At 51.9% G+C, this 20,578-nt stretch overlaps 1 protein-coding gene across 3 annotated transcripts in view; it reads left to right on the top strand.

The window, feature by feature from the left end:
• Window positions 1-4,055: 4,055 nt before the first annotated feature.
• DLGAP3 (DLG associated protein 3) overlaps window positions 4,056-20,578 on the top strand; it is a 61,802-nt gene continuing 45,279 nt past the window's right edge. Inside the window, exons 1-2 of one of the 3 annotated variants that reach the window (XM_032388281.1) lie at window positions 7,729-7,838; window positions 8,080-8,183. The gene's annotated coding sequence lies outside the window, so the exon portion shown is untranslated. Of the gene's footprint in view, window positions 4,132-7,728; window positions 7,839-8,074; window positions 8,184-20,578 lie in introns of those variants that run through there. The other 2 variants (XM_032388274.1, XM_032388290.1) reach the window with 2 other exon arrangements.

Here is a 20,578-nt window from a genome sequence, read left to right on the forward strand (position 1 = left end):
CAAACGTAGTTATTTTATATTCCGTGTCTCATTGTTTTAAGTTATTTGCAGACGTCTGTCTGCTATTTGTTGTTTTAGCTAATTCTTGTTTTTGATGTCATGTTTCCTTGTATGTTTGGTGATATTTGATCGTGTTCATTCATTTCCTTTGGAACTTTATCTGTGGAATTTATTTGAAGCCTGAGATTTATATCGGCTTCTGCCAGGCGCCTGGGGCACTACCAGTTTGGGACCATTTTATACTAAATTCTTGGTTTGAGGTTTTTCAGATCTTCTAGATCTGATTGCATATGGTGTGAAGTCTAAGTTGTAGTTATGGAGTCTTAGGAGGTGATTCTTCTTTCCTGTATTTATTGCTATTGCCGAGGTTTAAAACAGTAATTTTCTGAGGTGCCTGGGTGACTCAGTTGTTTAAACGTAGGACTCTTTATTTTGGCTCAGGTCATGATCTCAGGGTCGTAAGACAGAGCCCTGCATCAGGCTCCCTGCTCAGTGGGGAGTCTGCTTGAGATTCTCTCTCTCCCTCTACCCCTTCCCCTGCTCTCTCTCTCTCTCTCAAATAAATAAATAAATAAAACCTGGAAAAAAAAAACCCAATAGTAATTTTCTTGCAATTTCCTGGGTGTGGATGGGGCAAGTTTTTTATAGTTAACCTGTGCCTTAGAGTAGAGAGAGCCCTTTGGGATTCTAAGTTAATGCAGGGGAGTGTTTGCCCTACTTGGGAAGACCCTGTGCTTTATCTTCTTAAAATTACAAACATGACAAACATACTCACCATTACCATATACCCTGAGAGACCATGAACACTGAAGTTCAATTTCATCTGTTAGCAAGTACCCCTATATCACTTATTTATTGCCACAATATTATGACATAACATACCATTAAAAAATTCAGTGGCTTAAATTAATAAGCATTTATTATTGCGCAAGAGTCCTCAAATTCACGGGATGGTTCTTCTCATTCAGCTGGTCTCACTTAAGTGTCTGCAATCAGTTACAGTCAGGTATATACCTCTGTTGCTCTTGGCTGGGCCCTCTCATGTTTGGGGGTCAACTGGTTATACCTGATCAAGAGATGGTTGTTTTGATGCTCTTGGCTGGGAAAGCATGGCTCTCTTGCCGGCTTATACTATTCCAGGCTTATACTCATAGTAGAGGCTAGAGTTCAAGAGAAAGAGCAGAAGTATGCAAGCTCTGAATCTTAGGCTTAGAACTGGTGCACTATGACATCCTCCCTATTCTACTGGCCAAAGCAAGTCACAAGTCAGATTCAAAGTGTGGGAAAATAGAATCCATCTCTTGATGCAGGGAGTTTCAAAGTTACATGGCAAAGGACGTGGATTCAGGGAGAGGTGAATTGGTGCCATTTTTGTAACCAATGTATTGCAGCCCCCAAGACTAAAGTTGGCTTCAATGTTCTGGAAACTTCTCTGATTACGCCTTCACTTGGATTTTGGCTGGGGTGTTTTTTATTTTCTTGCCAGCTCATTGATGCATTTAAGAAGATTAAAAAAATTTTTTATCTATCATTTTTTAACACTTAATCACGTTTTCGGTGGGAAGATCAACTAAGCACCTAGTCTGCCATACTGCTTGAAAGACAGTTTGATGAGTTCTTGTCTCTGCACCTGTGTGGTTCTCTACCCTAATTCTCTTTCCCAACTTGGAAATCCCCAATGCCTCCTTTATGCTTCTTTACTTCTTTGACTGCCCCTCTTCACGGAGGCAGAGCTGACTGTTGCCACTAGACTCAAAGTATTTTGTGCCCATCTCTATTAAGGCATGGAATTTCTAACACAGCAATCATAATTTGTGAAGCACAGGGCCCCTTGTTAAGAAATTATTTAAGAATTTCAAGACAGTGACAGCAGAGCATTAAACCAAGAGTGGGGCCTTTTAAAGTAGGGGGCTCTGTGTGACTGCACAGCTCACACTCCTATGAAGCTGGCCCTGAGAGTAATTACTGGTTTACATCTCCATCTCCTTTATACATCACTGGATGGCTGTGAAAGAACACTGCCCAGGGTAAGCCTGTCTGATTCATCTTAATCAGTAAATGGTTGTTGAATTAACAAATGAAAACTACACCATGTTCTCAATTCTAAAACATATCAACCCTTAGATAACAGCTTTAAGAGAAAAGCAAAAGCTGAAAAGCTTAAAAGAGAAAAGAAAACCGTATTAAATGTCCCTAACCATTGTAAGAGGTGTTCCAATTTCAGAATAGTTAACAAAATGTACATCTTGGAACTCAGAAAATGTGGTGGTACCTTTGGGGTCCTACACGATTTCTGTTCTGACACTTCACGGAAAGCAAAATGGTTCTTTCAGTTCTAAAGCTGGTTCCTGGGACCAAGTTTCTACTTTATTTTCTGTCATATCTGTTCTTGGCCGTCTCCGGGCTAGAAATGATCTGTAACCTTAGCTCATGATTGAAAATTCTTGATGGAACCAGTCTTGTGGGGGGCAAGATAGGTAACCATTCTGTGGCCCCCCACCCCCAGATTTCTAGGTTTCCTTGGGGAAGGGCTTCCCAAACTCCTTTATGTCATTTATGTCATGTGGCATCTTTAAACATTTCTCTGGAGAAGGGGGAAAGGGCTTAGTTCCCAGCTTTAACTCTTTTGGGCCTGTGACTTCTACTTTCCCTGCCTCAGTTTCCCCCTTTATACAAGGAAGAGAGCCAGCAACCCCAAAGGGGTACAGAGAAAAGGGAGTTGTTGGGTGAATGCTGAATCGTAACTACTTCAAAGGTCTGTTCCTGGAGAGGAGGACAGTTGGTCTCCCAAGGCTCCCAAGCCCTCACGTCACCATCCCAAAGCTTTCAAGAGCAGAAACGGTGGAGGAAGGAAGAGGGCTTTGAGGATGCACACTCCTCCCCACCCCAACTTCCAGTGCCTGAGGCAGTGTTCCCTCACACCCACCCTGGAAAATCAGAATCCAGGACCAGCCCCTCCCCCCCCCCCAGTTTTTTCCCCCCCCCCCCCGGCTCCCCCCCCAACCCCCCCCCCCCCCCCCGCCCCATTACAGCATCGCTTTGGGCGCCAAGACGGATTCCAGCCAGGAACTGCTGCAGTCAGCTCTCCTCCGCCTCTCCTGGCTCCTGCAGCCTTGTGTCCTGGCTCTGCCGCCTCCGGCTGTGCTTCGGACAGTCCCCTTTCCCTTCCCCACCCCGCCCCCGCCATGGCACAACCCCTGGCTCAGGGCCTAGAGGTGGGCGGGCACAGTGGGTACGGGTGGGGGCCCCAGCAAAGTCGGCAGGTATAGCGGGGTTCTCCCTCCACACTGGGAATGCCTGGGCTGTGCGGACTGTGGGTGGGGGACTCCGGTCTGTGGCTCGGAGGCCGGGCACAGCGCCCCACCCTGGCAGGGGCTGGGGCAGAGAAAGGGGGCTCCTTGAACCCAGGCCAGGAGCCGAAGTCGGGTAGCTGACCGGGAAAACCCGAAGAGTCTCCCAAGGGGCTGTGTATGGGGGGCTGTGTGTGACATTCAGGGTGTGACTGTGCCTCGGTGGGCGCGAGACCGTGCCCGTGAGGCTGTGCGACTGTCATCCCCAACCGCCCGCCGCTGGGCTTGGGTCCCTGCGCCCAGGTCCGGCGGTGCGTGGTCGTGACAGACACCGTGTGCCTGTTCCTGGGTCTGGCGGACACGGACCCGGTGGTCCCCGGGGAGGGGAGCTGCTTCGCACCCCGGAGCTGGGCCTCCCCAGCGCTGTCGCTCAGCCGGGCGGGCGCTCCTCGGAGACCCCGGCGGCCGTCTGCCGCCTGCGACCTCGGCCCTCCCGGGTCCGGTGCGGGGGCAGGGAGCTCGGTCCCCCTCCCTCTCCCGGGCTCCGGGCTCGGCAGCCCTGCGCGGGGGCGGGGGCGGGGGCGGAGCGCGCGGGCGGGATCCCCCCGCCTCCCCTTCCTGGTCCCCGGGAAATCCAGCCTCCGTGGCTTGGCCGCCTCCCGCTCCCGCGCCCGCGCCCGCTGCCGCTCGGCGCTCGCTTGGGGCTCCGCAGCCGGCGCGGCCCCTTCGCTGGGGGCTCCGCAGTGCCGGGCCCCGTCCCTGCCCGCCCGCCCGCCGCCGCAGCGCCCCCGGCCCGGGCCGCCGGCACCATGTAACCCGGCCGGAGCCCGAGCCGGGCCAGGTAAGCCGCGGGGAGGGGTGGGGACGGGGCCGCGCTCGCGGCGCCCTCTGCAGCGCCCCCCAGCCTCGGCCTGGCTGCGGCCCCGGCGCCGCCCACGCCCCGGGCTCCCGCGGCCTCGCCTCCCGGCCCCGGGGTTGGGTGGGAGGGCTGGGCCTCCTCCGCCGCCCCCGCCCCCGCCCCGGCCTCGCGGCCGCGGGCCTGACCCAGAGCACCGGCGGGGGCACCACGCGGAGCGCGGACCGGCTCTCCCGGGTAGAGCCGCGGGGGCCCGCCAGCCCCGGCCCAGTGCTGGCCGGGGCTGGAGGCTCGGTTTTGGGAGGGAGTAGCCAGCCGGGTTTTGGGGGGAAGTGATGGTGCTGGGGAGATCCGGAGAGAAGTTTCCTTTGCAGGTGTGTGAGTGTGAGTGCGTGTCACTGTGCCTGTGATGAGTGTGTGAATGTGTCACCGTGTGGGTCTGTGGGTGATTGTGTATGCCAGTGAGTGTATGCAGTGTGTGCGTGTGTCATTGTGGGTGAGAGTGTGTGCGTGTCAGTGGGTGTATGCAGTGTGAGTGTGGAGTGTGTTACTGTGTATGTATCTGTAGACGTGTGTGAATGAGTGTGTGTGTTGTCACCGTGTGTGCCTGTGTATGTCTCTGTGAGTGTGTGTGTCAATAGGATGTGTGTGTGTCAATGTGACTGTGTCTGTGAGTGGGTCCAGGTATCCGTGGCCTCTGTGTGTGTGTGTGTGTGTGTGTGTGTGTGTGTTGGCTGTGTGAGAATGTATCTGAGCAGGGTTCATTCTGAATCACTGACACCTGGGCTTTGTCCCTCCTTCCCCCCAGGGGGTTCCTGGCTGTGGTCCGGAGGCAAGGGACGGGGAGATCAGACTTTTCTGAGGTCAGATCATCCCTCCTCCCCTGTGACTCCTCACCCCCAACTCAGGCAAGAGCTGCATTGTACTACCCACCTTGATCCTCACCTTCACCTACCTCAGGGGGTATCCTCTGTGATGTTACTCGTTGAGTCCTTCTTGCCTGCTGGGGCCCCTGGTGGTAGTAGGGCCAGGGGTGAGCTGGGGTGTGTGTGTGCTGCTTCTTGGGGCCTAGGAACTTGTGTCATCCCAGTAATGTTCACCAAGGGCCCTTTAGTCCAGGAGCTGAGGAGGCCAGGTGGAAGCTTCTGTCCTGTTGTTAGTCATCAGAGCAGGTGGCTCTCTCCCGGACTTCCAAGTCCTAAATTTCCAAGTTCTGGGTCATTTGTTCAGTCCCTTGGCTCCAGATGGGTCTGAAAGCTCTTTGAAGTAATAATAGTAAGAAAACAATGCCCTTGTATGTGTCCAGGGCTTTTGAAAAATACTCCACCCTCAACTCCTTCTTCTTATCCCCCCAGTAGCCTCAGGGAGCAAGCAGGCCAGGTTAAGCCATATGAAATTGCCAGTATTCAACTGTTTTTGTTTTTTACCTACAAAACCAGCAATTTCACGTAGTTCAACTTAATATAATGCCAATTTACAGATGAGGATGCTGAGGCTTGAGAAGTGAATTGCATTTCTCATGAAAGACTCCAACCCAGGTCTTTGGGTGATTCAAAGAGTTGGGCTGGGCCAAGGTTAAAGAGTGGTACCTCCTGGTGTGTTCTGTCTGACCCTGGGGGCACTGATCTCCATCTCCACCCAGCATTTCCTGAGTGCTGGGGCTACTTCTGCACCCAGCTGCCAAGGCCTAAAAGGGAGAGAGGGGGAGAAGAGAGGAGGGAGGGAAGGGAGAGAGGCTTCGTGAGTTGGCAGTGAATCAGGGTCTAAAAAGGGAGCTGGGAGGGCTAGGGTGGCAGGTGTTTCTAAAAGGAACATGAACACAGGATGAACAGCCTCAGATACAAACCCTGCAGCCCCCACCCCCACTGCCCCACTGATCTAGCAGGCAGTGCCCACTGCATTTTATGCCAGGGGGCTCACGTCCAAGGAGTGAGCTTGTATATAGGAGAGGAAACTTAGAATTGACTTGGTCTAACCTCTTAATTATAAAGTGAGGACACTGAAGCCCAGAGAAGGGAGGGGACTTGCCCAAGGTCACACAGCAAACTTGTGTGTTCCTGGCTAGTCTTAGCCCAGGAACTTTCCAACCCTCCATGTTATTCTCCATTCCTGGAACTCCCCCCTGCCCCAATCCATGCCCATCAGAGCTGAGAAGAAAGGATTTGAGGAGAAGAATCAAAGACCCAATAAGCCTAAGGCTGTAGATCCTTTAACCTGGGACCCTTCTTAAAGAGAGAACTAGATGTTATTGGGGATAGGGATTCATAACCATACCCACCACCGAGTAGGCCATGGACTTGTCTTGATTCCTGCTGGAGAGGGGCTGAAGCTGCTGAAGGCCAGACTCCCAGACTTTCTTCTGGGGCGGTGCCTGCTTTCAGCTGCTGCCTGGCACCTCACATCATCTCTCTCCAGCTGATGTTGGGGCTTGAGCTGGCTGAGCTCCATTTTCCTTCATCCCACCCAATTTCTGATGCATTTTGCCTCTAGCTGGCCTGACAATTCCTTATTTCATGGGTTCCTGTTGGGTAGAGAAACTTCTGGGGCTTTTCTGGTTTTGGAAGTGTCTGTAGTACCCTTAACCCTTTCTAATTAAACTTCCAGAAGTCTAGGGTAAATGATAAGATAATTGTCCCCATTTTACAGATGGGAAGACTGAAATTCAGAGAGGGGCCTTCTATTTGGTTGTTTTTTCTCTTAATCTACTAAGATCAGTAGAAGAGGTTCTTGGAGTGAGGGGATGAAGGAGGCAAATGACAACAGAACCTTTTGTCCAGAGGGGCTTCTACGGACCCCTTCTACTGTCTTACCAACTCCATGGTCAGGAAACCTTTCCAGAGTTTGATTTTATTCCCACTTGGTGGATTCAATGTGTTGTCTCAGTGGGAGTTGGAAGAACAGCTATGTACCCTCCACTATACAAGATTTATGTCTTGATTCCTTCTTTACTCACCTGCCCCCCCCCACCCCAGTCTGAAGACTGCTGGCTCAGCGGGCCTCCTGCTGTCTGGGGAGTCTGGGTTTGAGCTGGGGTGAAGCAGTGGCACCATCGTTATGGTAACGAGCTGCCAGCTCATTGTTGCTAATAACTTGTCAAGTCCCTGGGCTCAGATGCAGCATGCCTTCCCACCAGCCCTTCTCCCCATGTCACAGAAAGAAAAAGTGAGGCTGTGAGGGAGGGGCCGACGAATAAGGGTATCTGGGGAAGTGGATGGCCTTGTCCTTGGGTTGCAGCTAGAGAGCTGGGGGTAGGTCTCTTGGGGGCTGATTTGCACATTTGATTACATAAGTTTATGTATGATTGCATGGGCTGTTACATGTGAATACACCCAAAATATACTTGTATAGACCTGTACATGCTAGCTGACATGTTCATGTGCTTTTACACAGCAACCCACATGTAAACATGCTTCCAAGCACCAGAACATGCTTGTGCATGAATACTGCCTCTACCATCTGCACATAAGGCACCCAAGAAATCTGGGTTTGTGGGGGTGTCCAGGTGTGTGGGTGGGGATCTGATCTTTTTCTGAAGCAGCTTCAAAGTGTTTTGTTAACAAAGGGACAGAATGGTACCAGGGTTCCTTCTTCCTTCCAGTCAGGAGCTCAGAATGGGAGTGGGCTGGGAATGATGTGGGGGGCTCAAGCTCCTAACTCCTGAAGGCCCCTGCTTCTATGTCCTTTGAGTTCAGGTATCCCCTGCCCCCCTCACTCTCTGTTCTTTCTCATCCTCTCTTCTTCCTATGTGTAAATATTAAAGGGCTGAGCCTGCAGGGCTGATGTAGACATGGGGAGAGAATGAAATTAAAAAGGATTCCCTTGCCCCCATCCCGACACCCCCACGCTCCAGTCCCCCGCTCCTGCCTCCTCCCCTTTCCCTTCTCCCCTCCCCTCAATCAGTGCTTCCACATGTCTCTCCTCCCCCCAGTCCAGATGGGAGCTGGCTCCTTCAGAAAGGGGGCTCAGATCAGGGTGTGGGGAGCCACCTCTCTCTGCCTCCCCCCACCACATCTGCCTACAGGGCTGGGAGCCCCCACGTGAGTATTTCTCTTATCTTTGGGGTGGTGGTTAAGAAGGAAAAGTGGTTTTTAGAACCAGCTGTGAGTGGCGTTGAGAGGCTCTGGGCTGAAAGGAGGTGGGTGGGGTCCTCTCTCTAGGCTCCCTCAGGGAAGCCTCGTGTCTGGGTTTCTTTTCTCTCCTTGGACACAGAGGGAAGGGAGCAACATGAGGTGCTCCCGGTGGATGGGAGCGAGCGTGGGATGGGCAGGGGAGAGGGGCTTCTGTTCTAAAGAGCACCGGTGTGTGGTGGGGTAAATCTTTCTGGCATCCTGGGTTTCTGGCCGTTGTGCCCGGAGAGTCGCTGGGAGCTGTCCTGAGTGCTGAACGGGACTCGGCAGGGATTTGCTCCTTCGGAACTGTCTTGGGTCTTGAATGGGGCTGCGTTGGAACCCGATGATGGAAATGTGACTAGGCAGTGCCGAGGGCTCACTAGAAAAATTCTCCCAGATGACCCATTTAACAAGGACGGAGTCCCTGGATGGAAAGATAGATTCTGGGATCCTCCTTCTGGCTTTAGGCCTCACAGTTAGTTATTAGTGGTATTTGAAAAAAAGAACTCTTTTCCTGTTTCAGTTCCCTCTCCCCTTTCCCAAATCACCTTTCTGTTAGTGTGGGGATAGGAATGGAGGATGATACTGTGGCTGTAAGCTCTCTTCTCCTGGATAGTTTTTAGTGCAACAAGCTTAGGGGTACGGACACCAGCTTTTCTCCTACTGAGTCCCACAAGTTCAGGCTCAAGGCAGTTCTGGATTAGGACAGCTTAGGTTTTGCTAGTTAGGCCTGGGGTAGATAGGGCTCAGGAGTTCAGGACAATTTGATTGACTAGGTGGCACCCCTCTGCCCAGCATACTTTGGAATTGAGGACAGGGGACAGTGAAATATTCTGCAAGCCTGTCTCATTCTCTGCCCACCCCAACCACAGCTTAGAGCAGCGTTTGGGAGAGACTTTTATTGGGGAGGAAGATTTCCAAGCAAAGGATTCAAGGAGTGGGTGGGGTTGTTCAATGCCATAGAGCAGAAAAGGAGGAGGCTACTGGAGACAGGGCAATGGGAAAAGAGGAAGATCTGGGGAAGAGAAAAACCAAACCCCTCAAATTAGGGTATAGGGTCTAGGTTTCAATCTTCAGCTTCCTTGGAAATCTTTTTCCCACCAACCTAGCGTCATCTCAATTTTCTGGATTCTTGTGCTTTGTCTTTGTAACTCTGAAGGGAATCGAGCAAGGAGTTATTTCTCCAGGTCCCTTCCCTTGTCATCCCAGGGGGATGAGAGCCAAATGTCAGGACATGCAGATGAGACTGTGGGGAACAACAGGCAGGAAGGGTTGATGGCAGCTTCACCTTCCATCCCCAAGAGCACAATCAAATATTCAAATGGGATCCTTCTTGAGAGGAGAGCAGGGAGGGTTTCCAGATGATGCTGGACAAAAATTGGGTGTGGCAGGGAGTTCAAGAAAAGGGGGAAGTATCTAGGGACCCCAAACTGAGCCAGTTCATTCTTTCCCAGATGTGACTTCTAGTTAATAAGGAGCCCATCACCCATCATGTTTTTGATGTAACTCATCAAGATGATTCTTCTCTTCTCTAGCTGCTTGGGAGGAGCTGAGTTTTCCTATGCTGTGGGTGCTGGGAGGTGGTGGGTGTGGGTGTGGGTGCCTGTTTGGGGAGGGGAGGTGTTTGTGCTCCACTCAGCTCCCTTAGTTACATAACAGCTTTGATAAGACTTTACTTTGGAGCTGCAGCTACTGCCTGAAGCAGTCACCCCTCCACCCCCACATGGAATACTGGATGTCCACCCCCCTCTCCCTGGCCCCTTGGAGAGTCCTGCTATTCATGATCCAATGTTCCAGCAGCCACTTTCCTGCTGGGAGTTGTCTTCAGTTCCCCTCCCTGATCCCTACCTAGCTCCTGTTTTTTAAATACTTGCTTCTTTTGTTATCTTGAGCCAAGGTCACCACCGTTACATTTTTAAGCCTTAAGGTCTGGCCTCTCTTTGGCAGGGTCCTTGGGCTGGGATGGAAGGGGTTCACTGGACATCATGAAGTTACCCTCTAGGGAAGAAGAGCAGCATCCCAGGAGGTTTGAGGGCCCAGAGATAATCTTCTGATTGTTCCCTCCTGTGCCCCAATAACTGTTTTGGAGTCTGGGAGCAGTGGACTATACCCAGAGGTACTGGGAGGAAAAACTCTGGTCTTGATATTTTCCTTTTATTTCCCTTTTTTGAATTAAAGACTTGTATATGTACATGGGGGTGCGGGTGGGGGCTGCCTCTTGGGTGGGGAAAAAGTGCACCTATTCCAAGGTGCACCTGCTTCGTTGCAACTGATCCCCCAGGTTGTCTGAGGAAATATTGGTTACTACAGGCATGGGACAAGGGGATAACAGCCCATTTTTAGAATGACTTTTTTTTTTTCTTCTGAGAGTGGGTGGGAATGGGGTGTGTCCAGGAGTGGGGCATATCCTATTGATAGTAGGAACAACTTTCCAAATGGAGAAGTGGGAGACTGGCAGGAAAGAGAGCAAGTGCAAACTTGTGATGTCCCTTGGAGAGAATATGGACTCCTGGCTTTGTGCGCAGGACAGAAACCAGGGGAGGGGCTGGATAGCTACGCTATTCTGGTGCACATGCACGTGTATTGCTGCCTGTGAGTGGGTCTGTGACTGTGCATGTGTACACACATATGCATGAGTATGCTGTGTGAATGTGTTCAAACACATTTATGATTTTGTGTAGAAGTGTGGACACATGTATATATAGGTTTATGTATGTATAACTTTATGTGTGCATCCATGTATATATGTGACTTTGAAGGCAATGACTTAAACCCGTGTGTGTGTGTGTGTGTGTGTGTGTGTGTTGGGGTGCTCACCCAACAATGCATATATGTGAGTGTAAGTTTGCATGTGAGCGTGTGTGTGGGGACACATATGTGCACACATGCATTAATAGCATGTGAATATATCTACATAAACTGGGTCATATGAGTAAATGTGACAGAGAGAAAGAATGAGAGAGAGAGTGAGAGATTCTGACTGAACACTGGGGCTGTCCAAAAGTTGTTTTCCCACACACTTGAATTTGATCCACCCTGATGCCTGTGGCTCTTCTCCAGAACGCAGCCTCCTGAGGTGTCTCAAATTCTCATGTCACGGGGACCCAACTGTTCCTCACTACTATCCATATGATGGGGATTTGCAGAGGAGAAACCTATACAGGCCTTGGAGACAGCTGAGTGAGGGAGCCCAACCCAAGGCTGATCAGATGCTATGGTGCTCAGGAGTGTATGTGGGAAGAGGGTATGGGAGCTTAAACACTAACATGACGACAGACATTTTAAGAATCAAGCAGAACAAGGGGGGCTTAGTGGGTGAAGGGGGCAGGGATATTAGAGAGGCCCAAGTGTGTGTATGAGCCTCACACTTGCGGGGCATGTGGCAATACGTGTGTACGTGTATATGTGTATATTACTTGTCTATGCTTTAATATGCCTATCTTGACATAAATGCACTTTCTAACATGTACACACATGAACGAATCTACAGGAATGTATAGATCAACACAGGGATTTGTCAGCATGTACATGCATGCTAACAAATATACACATATGAACAGAGTATGCAGAAATATGTGGGCATCTGCTCACACTGGCCTGATTGCAACCGGTGAGCACATACCTGTGCACCTCACTCACCCACTCACATGTTAACAACAGCCTGCAAATAGTCCCTTTTCCACCACCTGTGCCTCACCCAATGCCTCGCCTCATTCAGCCAATGTTTATTTTATGCCTGTGATCTGCTACATTCTGTGCTGGACACTGGGGATGGTTCTCGACCTCAGGTAACTTATAATCTAGAGAAGGTGAAAGACCTGAAACCAAGTAAGGAGAGCGTTGAGGAAGGTGGGAGGATGGAGACCTACAGAGACGTTGGTCAGTTCTGGAGTGGGGAAGGGAGGGGCTTGGTAAAGGAGCCATAGGAGAGGAGGCCTTTGAGCTACAGCTTGAAGTTGTAACAGGTGTTCCCCAGGTGGACAACTGTAGGAAAAGGTGTTTCAGTGACAGGAAATGTCCCAGATGGTCTCCCTACTCCCACCATTGCCAGGCCCTCCTCCATAGATTCTCCCCTGCAAAAGCAGCCTGAATAAGATGAGGTCATGCATTTCCAATGGCTTTTCATCTCAGAGTGAAATCCATAATGCTTAGTGGGGCCTCAGTGACATAAGTGCCGTGTGTAAAATAGCTTCCGGTGACCTCCCTGATCTCAGGTGCCACCCCTACAAGGGCTTCCTTTTGGTTCCCCAAAGATGGCAAGCACAGGCCCACCTCAAGGCCATTGTACTAATTTTTCCCTCAGCTTGAAAGGTTCTTCCCCCAGATATCCATGTGATTTGCTCCCTCACTTTATTCGTCTTTGCTCAAAAGTCACTTTTATTTTGGAGAGGCCTCACCCACAGTCTACCTTAGATATCCCCTTGTCTTTCTGTCCCCTCACCCCACTCCGTTGTTAAATATATTTGAACGGAGCCCAAGGCTGATCAGATACTGTGGTGCTCAGGGGTGTATGTAGGGAATATACGTCTTATACAATCTAACATACATTCTATACTAGAAAATGAACTTCTTCAGAATGAGCTTCACCCGTTGCGTTTGCTACTCTACCTGCTGTGTCCAGAGGAGTGCATGGCTTTAGTAGGTGCTCAATACATATTTTTTGAATAAACGTATTTTAGGTAGATCACACTGGCAGCCAGTGAGGAGAATAGATGGGGTTGGACCAAGATGCGAGACAGGGAGACCAGTTAGGAACCCACCGAAATAGCTTTGTGAGAACTTAGGATGAGGGCCGCTTCGATGTCGAACACTGGCAGTGGAGGTGGAGAAAAGGAGATAGAATGCGTGCACTCTCATGCACACGCGTGCACACCTGTGACTTTAGCCACTCAGATCTATTGTCTTAGCTGGAGAAGGCTAAGGAAGAAAGTAAAAATGTCTTTATGTGTGTATGCAGTGTGTATGTCATGAACACCCATGGCAAGCTGGACACCCTCCAGCTAACCTTGGCTGACCATTCTCCCTTCCTTTTGGGTCTTGGCACCGCCACCACACATACGCCCAGCCCTGCCAGCCAGGTTGCAGAGGGCTGCCGTGTAGGGGTCCCTCTGGCTCCATTTGGTCAGTGATACAGGGCTCCTGCCTTCAGGAACAACGTCCTGAACAGTGGGAGGGGTCTTAGGAGGTCAGAGCCACGGAGACTTAGAACTGGGACAGAGGCATGCGGACCCCGAAAGGAGTGCTCAGAGCCGTTGAGCTGAGGCCCGGTCCAGACTTCCTGAGGCCCGATGTGGAGGGAGGGCAGCCTCCTCAGACAGCATTTTCCCTCCTCTCTTCCTCTCCCTGCTCCATTCTGGGTCCTCTCTCCTGGTGGGGTGGGTGCCTTGGCCAAGTATGGGCTCAGGAGTGAGTGGTCCCCCCCCCCCCCCCCCAGGCTGTGATGTGAATTCAGGTATGTGGGCGTACCCAGGGAAAAGGGACCCAAATTCCAGAGGACAGGCCAGGGGTTTGGGGGTAAGGGAGGAATCTCTCTGAGAGTCTCAACTTTGGCCGTTATCCTTTCTGCCAAGAGACACGGGGACTCGCGCTCGTGTAGCACCGTGAGGGACTGAGGTTAGACCTCAGGAGGGGCCAATCGGCGGCCCGCGGGAAGGGACAGAGACTTGGCGCGCGGGGAAAGCTGGGAGGAGGGCCGGCTGAGAAAGGGAAGAAGTGGGAGTGGTGGGTCAGCCCCTCCCCGTGCTGCTCCCCGACCTGGGGTAGGGGCGGTTAAGGCCTGAAATCCTTTGAGAGTTCCTCCCCCAGACCTCCAAGCTTGCGCGCGCGTTGCCTCATCCCCCAGAGGCCAGGGCTCGAGCCCCTTGCAGGTTCTAGGTGTCTGGGGGCCTTCTGCCAATCTCCTCTCCATCTGGACGAGGGGCGGGGGCGCTGCCGCCGCTCCCCTCCCACCTGGGCTCGGAGCTTGGGGGTTGGGCCGAAGCTGCCGCCAGAGCCGCCCACCTGCCCGCGGTGTCATGGCAACGACTCTGCCCACGTGGACGAAGAGGAAAGGGAGAAGAGAGGAGAGGAGGTATCATGACAGACGTGAGGATGGGAGGAGGCTCCTCAGGGTCCTGCGTGCTGGAGCCCCCACCCTGCCAGTGGTCCGGTCCTAGCTGCTTTCACCCCAGAGCCCCCAGGGCAGGGTGGAGCTTGAGCTCCAGGCCTGGCCTCAGAGTGCGCATGCCCTTGGGTGTCCTGAGTAATGCTGATGACCTTGGCCTCTTGTGCTGGGGGCCTCCCCGGGCAGCGTCCTGGGGGAGATGGGGCTGTGGCATGTGCAGATCTCTTCTCTCCCCACCCTGCAAGTCCGGGATGGTGCCTGGGGCTGAGGGGATGAGAGCCCGACCTACTTCTCCATTTTCTCACTATTTTTCAAAAGGAAAATGACCCACTTTTCAGCCAATGGGACTGGGGCCTGCTCCCAGGCTGATTTCCCTGAGCCCCCCTGCCCAGGCCTCTGCCCCATCCTCAGCCTATTAGCCACGTGCTGGACCCACTTCCTGAGGGAAGCAGGTGCACCTGTGTGGAGGGGTCCTTCCCTGCCATCTGCACCAGGCTGGGGAGGGGCCTGCTCTGAATGAGGCAGGGGTGTGCCAGGGCCCTACTGATCCTATGTCGGCTCCACTTTGGTCGGACCCCATTGGCAGCCACAGTCCTGGGCAGTTTGAGTGTCCTGTCTGCCATCTCCATACACTCCCAGGATGCATCCTTGGAGGGGCAGGAAGGCTCTGGGGAGGATTGGAGGAGGACCGCTCTGTATTAGTGGATGGTGGTATGCTCTCTTCTCAAGCATGGACAGGGAGAGCCTGTGGCCCTTGAGAACCATGTCTGTCTGTCTCCCTGCCTGCTAGAGCTCTTCCCAGAGAACATTCCTAGAGGCTTCTGTCTATGCCTTTCTTCCCAAGCCCCTCCCCCTCCCTAGGATATTGGCCTGGGCCTCAGAGCCCCCTCCCTCCCTCAGCTATATTGGCCTGGGCTGGCTTGGGGGGTGATTAGGGATTTAATTATTTAGTTTCTCCAGCTCAATAGATTAATTCCATCCATCACAGGCAGGCTGAGTCTTCTCCCCGTTTCAGGGCTGCCTGGCCAGCCCCAGAGGGAGGGAGCATCATTGCTCACCTGGGCCTAGTACTGGATCTGGGAACAATGGATAAAGTTCTTGTTGGGGGAGGATTTGGTGTATGACATTGAGCAGATGTGGGTGCCTGAGTGATGTGAAATGAACATACATATCTGTTGTATGGGGATAAACACGTGAATGAACATGTATGTGAGGTTTGTATCTGTGCAGCTTCTGTGTGTATAAGCATCAGCGTCCACTGGATAAAGATGTAGAGGTGTGTGAGCCCTTGTGGGAACAAGTGCGTGTGTATCTGCACCTTAGGTGACGATGACTATATATGACATGCCACGTGAGTTGTGTTGGATGATCTGCATGGCTTTGTAATCTGACTTTGGATGAGCACATATGTTAAACTGTGAATAAGCAGCATGTGCCCGTGCGCGAGGGAGGGATGGCAGGGATGGAGGTTTTCTGAGGCTGAGTGATGAGTCAGGGCACACCGGGGGTCCACTTGGTGGCTTCATCAAACCACTGTGGTCAGAGAGACATGCTACTTTTGACCTGCCGGGGCTTGGTCTCTCTGTGGGTGAGAATGTTGGGCCTGGACTCAGACCAGATTCCCATCCCTCTTCCACCACCTCAGTGACCTTGGGCAATTTTCTTTGCATTTCTAAGCCTCAATTCCTCATCTGTAAAATGGAAGTAAAAATGGTAGCTCCTGCAGAGGAGAGTTTTCAAGGGCGCCGTGAAGAAGTGTAATGAAAGTGCTTGATACCATGGCTTTTTAGTTGTAGGCATTCAAAGAGCTGTGCCTTGGAATCCAGAGTTGAAAGGCACCAGGGCTTGTCTGTCTGAAATGTGTTCGGTGCTTGAATCCATTCTATAGCATCCTCCAGAGCAGCCCTCCAGCCTCTGCTTGCATGCCTCACTAGGCAGGACACGCCCAGTTCTTCAGGGAGCCCACCACCCTGGAACAGCTCTGCCTGTTGGGGCGTTCTGGTCCAGCCGCACGCAGTCATTTCCCTCCTGCCTTCTTCTGTTTTTCCTCTGCTCCCTGTGCCCCATCTGAGGGGTACTCCTTCTTGATGGCTCAATCACGGATCCTGAACTTACTGAGCACCTACTGTATGCCAGGTCTTGTCCACGCTGAGACAGATCAGGTGGATTGGTTTTCAAGGAGCTCAGGGTCTGCAAATAAAATTTACCCTACTGTGTGGAAGTATGGGACCTAAGAGGAGGTAGCGACTGCTTTGTCCTGGGATTGATGGGGGGCCACTCATAGGTAAGTTTTCTTGGAAGAACACCTCAGAGGGCAAAGCTGGGAGGACAGGCCTTCCATACGGAAGGCTCTCCTCTTCCCATGCTGTCTCCCCCTGTGGTCCTGGCTCTGCTAACCCAGAAATCTAGAGAGGAGAGCAGAGGCTAAGACAACCTAGAGGCTGGGTCAGGATCAGGCAGAGCTGAGGATTGGGAGGTGTTACCCTGTGAACCTGGTAGTGTGCCAACCAACCAGACTTCATGGGGCTGTGTGGGGCCTAGCCCTGTGTGTGACTCCCCTGCAGGAGAGGTCCAGAGGAGGAGCCAGGCCCTGACACAGGCAGCCACTGTCTAAGCTCACACAGATTGCTAATAGGACAGTGTGCTAACCTGGGAGGCAGACCTAAACTCTGGACTCCATCAGACAGCTGGGCCAGAGGGTAGGAAAGGCCATGGGCCTGGCCTGGCTGAGAAGCTGCTGCCCAGTGGACCCTTGCCATGGCCTTGGGATCCTACCTGTTGTTCTCTGATGGTTCTGGTAAGATGAAGTCTGGAGGCCAGAGCAGAGGCAGCAGCCCAAATTTCATCAAACACATACAAATAACAGAAGGCACGAGGGTGCTAAAGTCTAGAGAAACCAACATATGGAAACATATGTGTCCATTGCCTTGGACAGATCAGCTTATTTTCTCATTGCCACAACCTTAGGAGGTAGGTATTATCCCTGTTTTACAGATGAGCAAATGGAGACTCAGACAGATAAACAAGTTTTTCAGGGTCATGCAGGTAGGCTACAATATAATAGCTGGAGGCAGAAGACTGTCTTTCCAATACCCCGCAATAAGGTCACTGGGCTTTTCCTTCCATATCCCAGCTGGAGGAGATACCACCATCCCTGGCTGCAGGGATTGGTGGGGCCTGCAAATCAAGGGCCTCTAGTTGTCTCAGGTGCCACCATCTTTGGCCACCAGGGCTGCTCTGCTGTCTTCAGCATTCTCAAGGTGCGGGGGGTCTTCAGAAGGAGCTCAGGCAAACAAAGTCCCGGGGAAACATGAAAGAAATGAGTTTTCAGAGCACCCATTTTTGGTCCAAACCCAAGTCAGGCATGGCTACAGCCTCTGCCCAAGGCCATTTGAGAAACCCTCTTAGAGACCCTGCTTCCAGACCTCACACATTTTCGTGGTCCTCCCCCCTCCATTGTTAATAACATTGATGGACATTTTACCTGCATTATCTTAATCTTTGGGACATCATGATGAGAAAGGAACCATTCTTGCTCCCATGTGGAAATTGAGGAAACTGAACTCAAGAGAGATGAAGGGCCCCCTTAAGCCCCATGTCTAGTAAGTGGTGGACTTGGGACATGAACCCAAATAGTTTAACTCAAGACCCACATTCTCTCTTACTAGCTGCCCCTGAAGAGGGTCCTATAGGAGTGTGGTCCTGGGAGTCCTGCCTTGCAGCAGTGGGCAGGGATGACTGCCCCAAGAAGGCTTCTGGAGACCTTCAGGAGGGAGAACATGGACATGACAAGGCAGAGGAGCCTGAGAATTGGTTCACTTGGCAGAAAGGGAAGAGCAGGCCAAAAGCAGTTGGCCATGGCTGCAATTAGGGAGCATGAGGTGGGGATGGGGATCAGGCTGAATTGTGTCTCACAGGGCCTTTGGCAGCCCTGGAGAAGGAAGAGGAAGCCTGAACTTTGCTTCTGGTGTCTCTTGGCTCTGTGGCCCCAGCTGAGAGAGGAGCTGGGGCCCAGAGCATCCGATTGAAGGGACATACTCGGGGCTGGCTGGTAGACCCCAGACCCTGAGATTCCCTCCCCAGAGTCTCATTCTTCTCTGCAGGGTGGGGGAGAGTCATTTACCCCACTCTTTCTTCCCATTTCCCCCAAACGCCTTCCTTGAACTGTGCAAAGGGGCACATCTGGAGAGACCCAGATGCAGCTGGAAAAGAACCATCTGTATCTGCCCAATTGAGAAGGGCTAGATAAGTACGAAGAGCAGGGCTGGGTTTGGAGGCTGGATTTCTAATACCAATCCTTCAGGGGCTCTCTAAAGCCTTTAGAGGGAAAGGAGTAGAGGTCCTTTCTGCTGGCTGTTGGGCACAGGAGAAGAGTGGATGAGGGTGGCAAGTGAAGACTTTCACTCATGCAAATAGATATATTTTTTTAAAGATTTGTTTATTTACTTTAGAGAGAGAGAGAGTGTGTGCATGAATGGGGGGAGGGGCAGAGGGAGAGAGAGAACCCCAAGCAGACTCCCTGCTGAGTGCGAAGCCTGACACAGGGCTTGATCCCTGGACCCTGAGATCAGGACCTGAGCCAAAATCAAGAGTCAGCCACTTAACTGACTAAGCCGCCCTGGCGCCCCCAAATAGATATTTTTTGAGCACCTATTAATGCCAGGCATTGTTTGAGACACTCAGAATACTGCAGCACATGAGACAGACATAGTCCATGTCCTGCTGGGGCTTATGTTCTACTATCAGGAGACATACTATAAACATGTAATAAAGAAAATAATTTCAAAGAGCAATAAGTGCTATGAAGACAATGAAACAGGGTGATGTAGAGCATACCTGGGGGATGGGGTTCAACTTTAGTTAGCGAGTGGTCAGGGAAGGCCTCTCTGAGCTGAGACCTGAAAGATGAGGCAGAGGAAGCCATGGGAATATCTGGGGCAGAGCGTTCCAGCAGAGAGAACATCAAGTGCAAAGCCCCCTGAGGTGGGATTTTCAAAGAGATTATAGGTAGTGTGGGTTATTCACAGACTGAGCACTGTCCAATGGGTCAGGAGATGGATTTAGACTTGGCTCTGCCTAAATGTCTCTAGTGTTTTGGAGCAGTAAGCCCATTTTCTGTAAAATTCCTACCCTAACGCCCCAAGGAAGAGTTGATTAAATAAAGTTATAAAGGTGAATGAAAAAGACCCCAAGCCTCCCTCCTTCTATTCTCTTCCTCCTGCCTTCTCCATTTTCTGAGGAAGTAAGGGTAGGAGGAGGTTTTTCTCTGGGGTCCTAAGGGCCGGGGCTGGGCACAAGACATACTGAGTCTTTCTTCAGCAACAGGGCTGGTGGTGGGGTTGAGAGAGGCCAGGGACAAGGGCACCAGCCCAGCTACAAGAGATCCTGCCAAAGGCAGCTGGGCCAAGCCAGTGTGGAATGGTTCAAGGGGGCTCAGGCAAAACTGGATGCAGGAAGAGGCAGGCAGCCGGGGGAGGAACGCCCACCCCTGTGTAGAGGACAGTGGGCTACAGGTCCTCGGCTTTGTGTTAAGGCTCCCTGGTAGCTAGCCCTTTTATAGTGGACATACAGCCCCCACCACAAATGCTGCTGTCAGGACAGGGGGTGGGGGAGGACTGGACAGGGAAACCGAGGCAGAGTCCTGGCCATTCTGGTTGACACAGGGAAGGGGGATGGGTGGGCAAAGCCTGAAACTTTGGGGTCCCAAGAGCACACGTGGCCCACCCACAGACTTGTAGGAGGCCAGGCCTGCAACAGCAAAATGAGTTCCAGACCTCACTTGCTGCAAGTTCTGCTGTGTTGGAAGTGGTATGGGGATGATCTCATAGGTTCCAGTGTGAGGGGACTAGATGGGGCTGATCCCCAGCAAGAGAGCAACTGTACCCCTTTGCTGCCATCTGGACCTGTGTGTCCAGCTTGTAGCTTTCCCAGACAGCTTCATGGGGAAGGCATGAATTGGTTAATATTTGATGTTTGGAATCTTTATCTTTGCTTTGCCTACCGCATCGCTTTGTGTCAGCCTCTGAGACATTGGCCGTTGCCAAATACTCCTGGTTCCCTGGTGCCTAGGCGTGGACAGTCTTGACTAAGACCTGCCGCCTTTTCCCCAGCAGAATACCTTTGGTCTTATATGGTTGTCCAGGAGAGATTAAGTGACCCACCCAAGGGTCACACTGTAAACCAATGGAGGAAGTAAAAAAAAAAAAAAAAAAAAAAGAAA

This window comes from Phoca vitulina, unplaced genomic scaffold (assembly GCF_004348235.1).
Source record: "Phoca vitulina isolate PV1807 unplaced genomic scaffold, GSC_HSeal_1.0 scaffold2, whole genome shotgun sequence".
In the NCBI taxonomy this organism is placed as follows: Eukaryota; Metazoa; Chordata; class Mammalia; order Carnivora; family Phocidae; genus Phoca; species Phoca vitulina.